This window comes from Pseudorca crassidens, chromosome 3 (genome assembly GCF_039906515.1).
Source record: "Pseudorca crassidens isolate mPseCra1 chromosome 3, mPseCra1.hap1, whole genome shotgun sequence".
NCBI classification, from domain to species: Eukaryota; Metazoa; Chordata; class Mammalia; order Artiodactyla; family Delphinidae; genus Pseudorca; species Pseudorca crassidens.
The window spans coordinates 46,234,432-46,246,666 of NC_090298.1; the positions used below are offsets into that span (position 1 = coordinate 46,234,432).

The following is a 12,235-nucleotide window of genomic DNA, read 5'->3' on the forward strand; positions in this document are numbered from 1 at the left end:
AAAAGCTGCTCTAAAAATGGCAATCAGGCATTTTAATTGTCTCCCTCTGTCAAATCCAAAACAAGTGGTTTCCCCGGTAACACAGATATAGCTGAAGTTCCTTCCTCAGTCCAACATAACAGCATACTGTAATTATAAAATACGATTAATGTCCAGAATTCATAAATGGAAGTGATACATTTCCTCACCTGTGTGGCATTGCTCCTTTTGTTTCTCAGCTCCTTTTGTTTCTATTGTTATATATGGTTGAGCTCCACAATCTTAAAAATCCAAGGGTGGGGGTGATTTATTATAAATCTGATTGTGGGGGAAAAAAAAAACCCCCGAAAGCTAATGCACTGTGTATGGTTAAAGAATGCAGTGTCCTGTGTACAGATTTCAGGATCTGTATTTTGATCAGAAGAGAACATGTTTATGACTGTGTAAAGGTATAGAGTGGCTCTTAAGAATACAGAATTGAGCTCAAGAGTAATCCGGCCTTTTACAAGAAGAGCTAAATAAGAAATCTAAATTCCTCTGGGAAAAAAGGATCTTTCTTATTTGTTTGGGACAGCATTATTCTGTAACTTTTATACTAAAGAGGTCTTATGGATAAGAAATGAGGGGAATCTAGCTTTTACTCTATTTCAGCATGAAGTTCTGTCCATTCTACCTCCCCTCCATCTCAGTTTGTACCTACTGCTCGGCACGTCTATGACTTGCTGACCGGGTGACTGCTCAGTCTTCCTGCATCAGGTATGTCCGTCTCAGACAGCACACCCTCATCAGAAACAGCCAGGTAATCCCTGCCTCTTTGAGCTTCTATTGGTCCTTTGCTGCCAAAGTCCTCAGCTGCAGTTCACACCCACTGTGTTCATTTCCTAAGTTCCTCTTAATCCTCTACAAAAGAAAGATGCTAAACCCCCAATACTCCACTAAAACTGCTTCTGGAAGAATACAGAGGTGCTCCCCTTTCACTAGTCTCTCATTCTCCTCAACTTCTCTGAAGCGTTCAACACTGTTTGACCACCCTCTCCCCTCTCCCTCACTCCCAAGACCTGCAGCTTCTTTATGAAGGTTTTCTTCCCACTTCTCTGACCATACCTTTGTTGCCTTCTTCTCTTCATCCTCTAATTTGGGATATCCACAAAGACTCTCTCGGAGGGCCAACACTCTCTAACGACCACTTCTAACCTGAATTTTTGCACCTTATTTCCAAATGACTAAAAGATAGTCTTCCCGTTGGAATGCCCTGCTAGTCATCTCAAACTCTTTCAAAATTGGTGGATCCATTTTTCTACTTAAAGCAGTGCTTATTATGACTACTCCCATTTCCTTCAGTGGGCCCATATTCCAGTGTCCCAGACTGAAATCTATGACTCTTTCCTGCTGTTCAATAGGTGTTCCATGTGAGTTGAACACTGTTAGATGTTTCATACAATGATACAACTGAATCCTTGAGTAACCCTTACGTGTTCCCCATCCACCCCGTACCTTCCCTCCACCAACACTGTTTCAAACTACTGTCTTCTACAGAATGCCTTTTCACTTAGTCTGTTCCTTTCATTCCCAGGCCCATCATCTAAATCCAAAGGCTTAAAGGCTGAGAGAAATGGAAGTACCTTCAACATCCTCTCCTCCAATTTCCTCATTTCCACATAACCGGATACCTAGAAAGACAATGATTTTCCCAAGTTCACCCAGGTCCTAAGAACCAGACTCTGAGTTCAAATCCTTTATCCCCTCTTCTTAGTGTGTCAGTTTCCTCATCTGTAAAATTGTTTACCGTAGTAGCTGCTCTCCAAAGATGCCTCCTAATGAGCCACACTGCCCTACACTGCATCTGAGCTGGCTTGTGTAACCAACAAGGGACGCAGCCTGACTGTGGAGGCCGTCACAGGAAGTACCGCAGCTCTCACCCTGGCCTCCGTGAACATGCTGTCGGGCTCCCTGAGCCACCTTGTAAGAAAGCCCGACTATCCTGAGACTGCCACGCTAGGAGGAAGCCCATGCTAACTCTCTGGAGAGGCTGCTGGGAGAGGGACAGAGAGAAGCAGATGCAGAGGAAGAGGAGAGAGAGAGGATGAGCCAGTGTACACGCTCACATGGCCGGTCTCCAGCTCTGCCAGCCTGGAGCCAGACCTGAGAGTGAAGAATCCATCTCAGTCATCCAGGCAGTTGCCCCTTTAGACGACTCCAACCCTTGCCACCATCAGACTGCAACCATATAAGGGACTCCAAGTGAGAATGCTGAGCCAAGCCCAATCGACCCACAAAACGATGAAAAGTAATAAAAACTTGATAATTTAAGCCACTAAGTTTGAAGTGATTTGTTATATATAGAAATAACCAGAACAATTATTATGAGGATAAATGAGATGTTATACACAAAGCACTTAAAACATCATATGAGGACTTCCCTGGGGGTCCAGTGGTTAAGGACTCTATGCTTCCACTGCAGGGGGCACGGGTTCAATCCCTGGTCGGGGAACTAAGATCCCACACGCTGCGTGGGATGCATGGTCAAACAAACAAAAAACCAAAAATCAACCCCAGCCCCCCAGTAAAACCCAACATCTGATACATAGTGATAAACAGGTATTAGGTGATGATGATGATATCATCATCATAACTATTCCATGAAGGTGCCGACATACTTTAACTCCCAGGCTTATCCTTTTTCTAAAAAAACATATCATGTTTCCTTCCAACTGCATCACATCGTTCCATGTCTCAGACCCAAAACACTATAATTGCTTCTTAGCTCATCTCCTTTGGCTTTTGTCCTTCCAACCCCTTTCTGATCTCCACTGCCAGGCCAGCTTTCCTCAGCTCCAGCCTCAGCCTGCCACTCCAAAGCCAGTCACTGACAACTCGGCATCACCTGCTTCACCTTCCAGACTCCTCTGGCAACTCCAGCCTGACAGCCTCTGACCCTAATCCCCAACTCCAAGCCCATCTTCAACAGCTCTTTACACCCTTGCTCTGTTCCCAACAGGCTACTATTCCACCCATCCCTACAATATGGCAGATGGTCCCATTTTCCTATCTTTACTCACAGAGAATTCACTGCCTAGAGTACTCTGCTTCTTTTATTCCATCTACCTCAAGCTGGTCTTTCAAAGTCAGATTTAAATCATTCAAAGTACATATCAAAACCAAATATTCCAGCCCTTCTCCAAACTCTAACTGTTCTACACTCACTCCTTTATTTAATAATTACTTGTTATTCTCCTATTATATTCCAGACACTGTCCTGGATACTGGGGACATAGCAGTGAACAAAGGTTTTTCACCTGGAGCTTACATTCAACTAAGTCAGTAAATATATAATATGTCATGTGATGGTAGGTGCAATAGAGAAAAAGAAACGATAAGGAGGGTGTTAGGGATAAAGATTCCTCTCTTATAAGACGATCAGGGAAAGCCTCTTTGATGAGGTGACACACACTGAGACCTGAAGAAAGAGAGGCACGTGGATATCTGGAAGGAGAGGGAGTCAAGTGTTGGGTTTGCCAAGGGCAAAGGCCCTGAGGCAGGAGCAGGCCTCGTGAGCTCCCCCAGAGCAAGGTAGGTCATACAATCATTTAAATCCTAACTATGCTTTATGGGGGTTCTCAGCCATATCAGACCTACTGCTCCCTTTTTGTATCCATCCATCAATCTGTTTTATTCTTTGATGAACTTCAAACTAAGTGACTTCTTTCTTTTCATAACAAATACTTTTTATCCTGAAATTAAATGCCTAAATGCTCTTCCTGCATACCCACTTTACTAAATACATACATACATACTAAGTAAATCCTTATATAGATACTTAAAAAAAAAAAAAACCTAGTATAATGGCTTATCAGTAACATAATGGTGAAGAAGAGTAATGTATATTAAACACTGCAAAATATAAATACTTGTACAAAACTACATTTAAAAAATAATAAAAGAGTCAAAAGCTTATATTTTACTATCACTTACTAGCTGTGTAACCTTGAGAAAGTTATTTAAACCTTCCATACTTCAGTTTACTCATTTGGAAAATGAGAATAATAATAGTAACTTCCTTGCAGGTTGTTGTGAGTTTTAATCAGTACATACACATAAAGCACTTAGCACACCACGTGCTGTGTAAGTGTTTGCTCTGATTCCTCTGATGTGGAGAAATCACCATGAATGTGAAAGCAAAATGGAAATAACTACAGGAGTGCTGTAGCGGAGGGGTGATCTTCTTCCTAAGCGGTGAATGGCTCTTGGAAAGGTTTTCAAATGTAACAAAGTACCATCCTTCCTCAATATACACTGTGGTTGCATTACTCAAAAATTTAGTGTGGATTAAAACCATGCAAAAAACATTTTGCATTTATATGTTGTGTTCTAGGCTCAGATAATCGTGAGTGAATTTTTCAACCTACGTGAATGGTTGCTGACACAGAGAAACACTCCCTGGTGAAGGACTACCCCATGTATTCTAGGACGTCGAGCCTCCCTGGCTCTGTCCATGAAATGCCGGGAGTACAGTCCCGTCCGTGTACCTCAATGTTCCCCAGTGTTAAGTAACACTGTCCTAGTTGCTACAACTGCCTTGAACTTTGTCTCCTCAACCAGGGTGGAGGATGCTTGAGGCAAGAAAGACATTCTTTCTTTATATTTCCCAAAGCAGATAGAGAGCCACAGGCACAAAGAGATCCAACTGTAGATCCCTAATTTGCTATAGCAGGGGGAGATAATAGTAAGAGCAGAGGAGTAGTAGTCGTAGTTGTAGTAGTAATAATAATATCAAGTAAAAAGTACCAAGGAAGGTTTCCATATTTCTAGGGAATAAGAAATCTTTTTTTTTTTAAAGCTCTGAGCCAAATTAAAATTCATTTAATTATTCCCATTATAAGAAGCAGACTAGAAGCTCCTTCCCATTGCCACAGTTGTAGAGCCTGCAGAAAGAAATCTAGACAACCCAGAAGAGAAATATGGATGGAGCCCGAGAGATACAATGTTTATAGACAGACTTGGCTTCTGACAGTTTTAATGGGGAAACTGTAACAGGAATTTTACAGCATTTATTAGGCACCTACTTTGCACCAAGTGCTTTATATTTATATCTTATCTCTAATCTTTGCAACATCCTGGGTAGATAGATATCATCCCCATTTTAAAGAATGAAAAGACAGACACTCTTACATAGTCAATAACTTGCCCTGGACGTGGCAGGGCTGAGATGAGAGTCTAGGTCTCTTTGTCTTTGCTCTTCATGGTGGATGAATAGCTCGTCATATAATTAGGCTGATTCAAACTCTATGATAAATGGTATGAATTTAGGAGTGGATTCATTTATTCTTAATCCTTGTGCTGATTCCACCTACTAACTAGTGCAGTCAGGAAGCTGGTGCCCAGAGAAAGACAGGCAGCTTCACCTGACAGTGAGACCTACTTGTGTGTGCGGGTACCATGTGAACAAGACACAGATGCCCTCACACACAGGGAGGACTCAGGTTTCCTGAGTTTCCTCTCAAACATCCAAATGATTTCACATATGAATGTGTGTGCATGTACCAAAATAGAAAAAAATACATAATTTTCTGTAGCATTCAGTTCTCTTTTCCTAATAATAATCTTCAGGATCTCTAGATGTCACTCCTATTTTATTCTTCATTTCATTGGTCCTTAAGCGACACCCCAAGTAATCAACAACCTTTGTGGACTATTTCAGGATATTTAAAAATCTGCTGATGGAGTTGAGTCTTTGATATACTAACACATGCTGGCATCACTGCCTCTGCAACAGAGGTCAAGAGAGAGAAAACATTTTTGAATAGGGAAAAAGAAAAAGAAATAAACCAAACTGTGAGAAAACTGAGGCTCAGAAGGTCAAGTGTTTTAGCCCAGGTCACAAAGCCAAAGTAGCAGTGTTGGGATTTGAACGCAGGCTGTCTGGCTTCAGAGTACTCCAAATTGCCAAAAAAGTATTTCAGGCATTAATCTGCATTTACCCTAGAGTCTGTAAACACTATATCTATTAACATAATAAATTCTCAGCTATTTAATCTATTATTGTCCTTGAAATATTTAAAAATTAGTTAAAATAAGTGTTATTAACTCTTAGATTTCTCCCAGCTAAGGGATATTCCTGGCAACAGCAGTGCTTTTGGTAGAATTTACATCTGAAAATAGTTTATCCTATAATCAGTTATATTTATTTTACACCTTTCTGCTTAGGATCAAGTTCTGGGAGTTGTTATTAATCAAGAAGCAAATCTGTATAAAGTAGGCTCTCACATATCCAATACTGCTCGGCTAAACATATGCAAATCTAATTGCTAAAAGACCCTGGAAGAATTCTGAGGTAAGGTTAAACTTCAGTGTCTCTGAAATCACTGAGTGTTCTTTTGCTTTCAAACGCCTTAAAAGTAGTTTTGGAGGCAGACAATGATCTAGAATTAATTGACAACCTGTATTTCAAATAACAGAATTTTAAATCTATTTTTACATTATAAAAACGACACTTTCTTGGATTAATGCTAATAGTACAAAAACAACACAAGTAAATCCACTAAATCTGTTTGTGTTTACTGCCCTCTAGTGATAAGGGATCCAAATGCGATTTAAAGAACAGCTCTGTTCTTGAAGAGCCATCACATTTCAGAAAATGAAAACATGTTTTATAAATATTTTAGAGGCTTGAGATTAAGAGGAACTCCTGATTGATTTGGGGTTTTTTCAGTTTTTGTTTTTTCAGGTTGATTTTTTTGAAACCTAAACATCATCTGAAAAGCTAAGAATCATTCTTTAATTAACCTGGTTAGAAAGTTTTCACCAAAATATAGTTTTATTTAAAACAGGAAAAACCTGTAACATTTACTGAGAAAGAAATTCTAATATAAGAAAGCTTATTTTTGTTGAAAGGTTCCTTAAAGCTGAAATAACATGAGAACTGATGTGATAATACCTTTATTTAAATTTCTCTTCCACATGGGCTAACTCTCATTAAATGTTAGCAGAGTATCCTATAATTGTTAATACAGTTTGAATCATACAGAGTAGATACATAGTGTTCTCTGTTCATAACTAATTAGTAAATCTAGCTGAAACCACCACGCCATTATCATCATCATACCTACCAAGGACTTCTGTTTCACTGAAGAATAATTAAGGCAATGAACGGGTATACAAGCCTCACATAAAGGAAGCGTCCACAGAAATAATCTTGCATGAAAGGGAACTTCCTACTTACAGAGAAAATGAGGACCCCTAATTCACTTAAACTGTCCTAATACCAATTCTCCATGTTTATGATGACTACTATCATCACCACAAAATACTTAGGTACCGCTCTGTACCTCATGGCATGCTTTGTGAAAACAATTTAAACAGAGAATACCTGTCTTCTAAAGCAATAATAAAAAATGCAAACAGGCATATTTCTGTAAATCCATATTCAATCTTTTATGAACATCACTTTTAGATGTGAATCTTATAGTAATTTAAGTCATAAAATTTGGCCAGGATGCAGGGAAAATGGAACTCTCACGCATTACTGGTGGGAATGCAAAACAGTGTAGCAACTTTGGAAAACAGTGGGGCACTTTCTTATAAAGTCAACAAGAACACCGACTATATGATCCAACAATCCCACTTCTAGTCATTTACCCAAGAGAAATGAAAACATGTGTCCAAAGAGCTACATATAAATGTTTCTAGAAATTCTATTAATAGCAGAAACCTGGAAAAAGCCCAGACGTCAATCGACTGGTGCATGGATAAATTGTGGTACATCCATAAAATGAAATATTAGACAGCAATAAAAAGAAACATTAATAATACATGCAACAAGCTATTAATGGATGAATCTCAAAAGCATTATGAAAAGTGAAAGAAGCCATTAACAAAAGGCTATATATACATACACACACACACACACACACACACACACACACACACACTGTATGATTTCATTCATGACATTCTGGAAAGGCATAACTACAGGGACAGTCAGATCACTGGTTTCCAGTCACTGGGAGCAGGGGAGGGGAATGACTACAAAGGAGCAAGAGAAAACTTTTTGGGTGAGGGAAATATTTTATATCTAGATTATTGTGGTAGTTTTGCCATTGTATAATTTGTCAAAAAACATTCAACTATATCTTTAAAAAGTATATCTTATCAATCTGTAAATTTTACCTGACTTTAAAAAATGTTAGGTGATGTTATCAAATTATTTTAATTCCAAATTTGCTTAACTTTGCCTAAAGAAGAATGAAAAACTAAAATCTGAAGCATAGTTCCATTGGGTAAAATAAGATTTGTACCCTTCTAAAGACAGCCACCGTAATATTCCAGTCTAACATGCATATGTTTGTCTAAAATCTGTGCCAGCTTTGAATAAAACAATATATAGTAAATCCCTAGTTACAAAGCCTTTAGGCAATATAATAACCGATGAAAGTATTCTCATAAGTACTAATAACATTTTAATCTTAATCCTTTAGAATGATGTATTCCCTAAAATACTTCAGGCATTTTCCTGCTTTCTTAAACAAACCAAACTATCTTAATTTAATTATTTTATGGTGACCCTGGGCCACCATTATTCACTCATCTCTGAAAAGTCAACACATGTTCATTGTATGCTCATTCTACTCCAAGCACTGTGCCAGCTGCTAGAGACAGAAAAATCCAGTAAAGTGGGTAGAGTAGCCTGCAGAAAACTGAATAGTCCCATTGCTGTATTCTTTTTGAGTCCTTCTGTCCTTTTTTCATGGGTTTTAGTTTTTTCTGAGTCCTTTGTTGTCAGCCTGTTCTCCTATGGTCAATATATCTGCCTCCTTATACTCAATATAGCGTCCCTTTCCCCTTTCCGTTATGACGGGTTTTTGTCTAAGGCAGCATTTCCCAGAACGCGTTGTAAAGAACAGTAATGCCATGTGATCATTCCCAAAGAAGACATCCAGTGTCAAACTTCTGACAGTGCTAACCTTCTTGGAAGTTGTGTACTTTAGCATATTAAAGGCTCTGCCGAGACCCATACTACGTAACTTTGTTTTATTTTGTTTAACTTAGTATTTCTCAAAATTATTCCAGTACTTAATTCTGCTCCCTTCACATTTATTAACAAGCAAAAACGAACAAAAATACCAGGATTTCATTGAAAACTCTTGTGGAAAGTAATGGTCTTTAGCTATCAAGTAATAAAAATGTTTAGAATGGTTATTCACCTACTCAACAAATATTTACTAAATGGCTACTCTGTGCCAGCATGAGGGATATCGTACTGAACAAGACAGAAGAGTTCTCTGCTCAGTGTAAGCCTTGGACTCTTGGGGCAAAAAGACAAAAAACAAGCAGACAAAAAAAAAAAAGAGTGACAAACATGCTGGATAAAAGAAAAGGGGGTAACATGATACTGTGATGGTAGACTATTAAGTAGTCAGGAAGGTAATATCTGAGATGAGATACTGATGACTAGAAAGAGCTGAAAGATTTGGACCAAAGCACTCTGAGCAAGGGCTAGAAAAACACAGCCAGCATGATGGAGGATAGGTATGCGGAATGAGATTAGAGATGGGTCAGGGCAAGATCATGCGGTCCTTGCAAGCCTTCCAGAGGGGGTGGGGTACCACCAGAAGGTTCTGAGCAGGGAGTGACATGACATGGTTTACATTTTAAAAACTTGCCTCTGTAGAGGATGGCTCATAGAGAGGCAAAAGCAGATAGAAGAGGAAGAAGCATGGAGGAAGAGCTGATAAGACTTGAATGCTGGAAGTGAAGAAATAAGAAGAATCAATTCCTAGACTCCCTGCCTTGAAAGGATATTTGTGCCCTTTGCTGTGGAGAAACCTGGGGGAGGTAAAGATTTGGAGGAGGATAAAGAAGGAGAAAGAAGAGTGCTATGAAGTTCTTCAGAGTTCTGGATGAGAAAAGCTATCCAATGATGGAGTGGTGAATATACAGTTACTTTCAAATACTCTAATGACATTACATTAGGATAGACCACGTTCCTCCAGATCTTTTAATATGTTTTTAGAAGAGCCAAAAAGAAAGGGCATCAACGGATAATCTATTTTTAAAAATCCCATCCTCATAGCAAATTATTAATGTGAAAGCCTAAGCAAGGTCACGCAACATAACCAAAATTAGAATCTAACACTCATAGCTGGCAATATTTTTATTAAAGTGATATGTCTTCTTTAGGCACTTTTGGAAGGAAGACTTTACTACAGGCAATCATAAACACAATTAAAAATTGTGCAATAATGGGAATTTTTTTTTTTTTTTTTTTGCAACAGTGACAGAAGAGTAGAGTATGAGAATGATGAGAAATACGATAGTATAGGGCATTGGTTTCTCTAGCTGGCTTCACCTGAGTTCTAATCTTGACCCGGCCTCTTATGAGCACAATAATACACAGCAAGCTATTTAAGGTCTCTGGGTTGTGTGGAGAATTGGAGTTAATGAAAATCATCTAGGACAGTGTGTTAAGTAGATGTCAGGAACGTGATAAGTTATTTACATTGGGACCAGAAACACTGAAACTTGTCCTAAGGAAAACAATCTGGTTAAAACAGCTGTATGAAGATTCCTAGAGTAATATCTACCCAATTGCTTATGCAATCAATGGTTTGTCTGAAAACTATTAGAATCACTGATACCAGTGGAAAATGCTTTTAGAGATATCAAACAAACAGGGATAATTTTCTCAGGATGCACTGACCTGACAAATGCAAGGACATCCCTTCAGGTTTCAGGACCAAATTCCAATCTCCAGAGGAAAAGGTAGGTACAACTTTACAGGTGCCTTCGAATCAAGGAGATCAAGCCCAGTACCAATGAGGATTTAAGATGCTAATCCTTTCAATCAGCAAATATTTAATTAGCACCAACTATGTGTTAGCTACGGTCCCAGGTACTAAGGAAAGGTCAGTCAGCAAACTGCTCTGAAGTGCTTACTTAGTAGTGTGTGGGATTCAGAAGGTAAACAGGTGTGCACAGTAGCCATCCCACCTTCCTTTTTTTTATATATAAATTTATTTATATTACTTATTTTATTTTTGGCCGAGTTGGGTCTTCGTCGCTTCGCGTGGGCTTTCTCTAGTTCTGGCGAGTGGGGGCTACTCTTTGTTGCGGTGCACGGGTTTCTTGTTGTGGTGGCTTCTCTTGTTGTGGAGCACGGGCTCTAGGAGTGCGGGCTTCAGTAGTTGTGGCACACCGGCTCAGTAGTTGTGGCTCACGGGTTCTAGAGCGCAGGCTCAGTAGCTGTGGCGCACGGGCTTGGTTGCTCCGCAGCATGTGGCATCTTCCCTGACCAGGGCTCGAACCCATGTCCGCTGCATTGGCAGGCGGATTCTTAACCACTGAGCCACCAGAGAAGCCCCCCACATTCCTTTTATGAGCCTTCCAGAGGCTGGACATGTGAAAAATCCATATCCTCAATGCCCTTGCAGCTAAAGTTTCAGATGTGATTTAATTTCTTCCAATCAGAACCCCCGCTCCTTCCCACAAATTAAACAGCTGTCAATCTAATTGTTATTTCTTTGTAGATAACCTGCCTCTTCTCTCTGGCTGTGTTGGGATCTATTTGTTTCTGTGATTTCTCTGGATGTGAGTTTCTTTTAAAAAAATTTCCTGTTTGGAATTCACTGAACTTCTAGAATATTTCCTCTTCCCATTCTCTTTATTCTCTCCTGGAATTCAAATTAGATACATGTTGCCATTTTGCTGGAAAAGGAAGTCTTGTCATATTTTAGTGTACTGTATTTTATCTATAAAATACAGTGTAAGGTTAGATAATTGTCATTAATACTATAGCAGTCATTTTTATTCAAAATACTGCTTTTAAACAATTTTTTAAAATTAAACATGATTATTCTTATATCTTGAGAGTAAATTACTGGCACTAAAATATTTGAAAAACAAATTCAATTTTTCTAATTGCCCATAAACTAAGATGCACCTATATATTCCTTCTAACAAAGCACTTAGACCTGAAAACCTGGTTAAAAAAAATAATTTAATCTATTTTTATTCATACTTCAATAAAAATTGGTATTAACCACCATGACATTTATTCTTCTAAAATACCTGTCTATATTTGTATCCTTCGGAGGGGAGAACGTAAAACATTTTGCCTCTGGGAGTAAAGATAGTAGGGAAAAGCAAAATAAAATAATACAACTAAAAACCAGACAACAAAGTCTGTTTTACTTGACCTTCCAAATGTGAATCTAATGCCCTGTGAGACAGCACGTCAACCATACACATGAGGTGAAGCAGG

The 12,235-nt window shown here is 38.9% G+C and overlaps 1 protein-coding gene across 19 annotated transcripts in view; it reads right to left on the reverse strand.

Annotated features, from left to right (window-relative positions):
• Nucleotides 1-12,235, reverse strand: part of PDE4D (phosphodiesterase 4D) — a 1,449,034-nt gene that overhangs the window by 24,743 nt on the left and 1,412,056 nt on the right. The window lies entirely within an intron of this gene.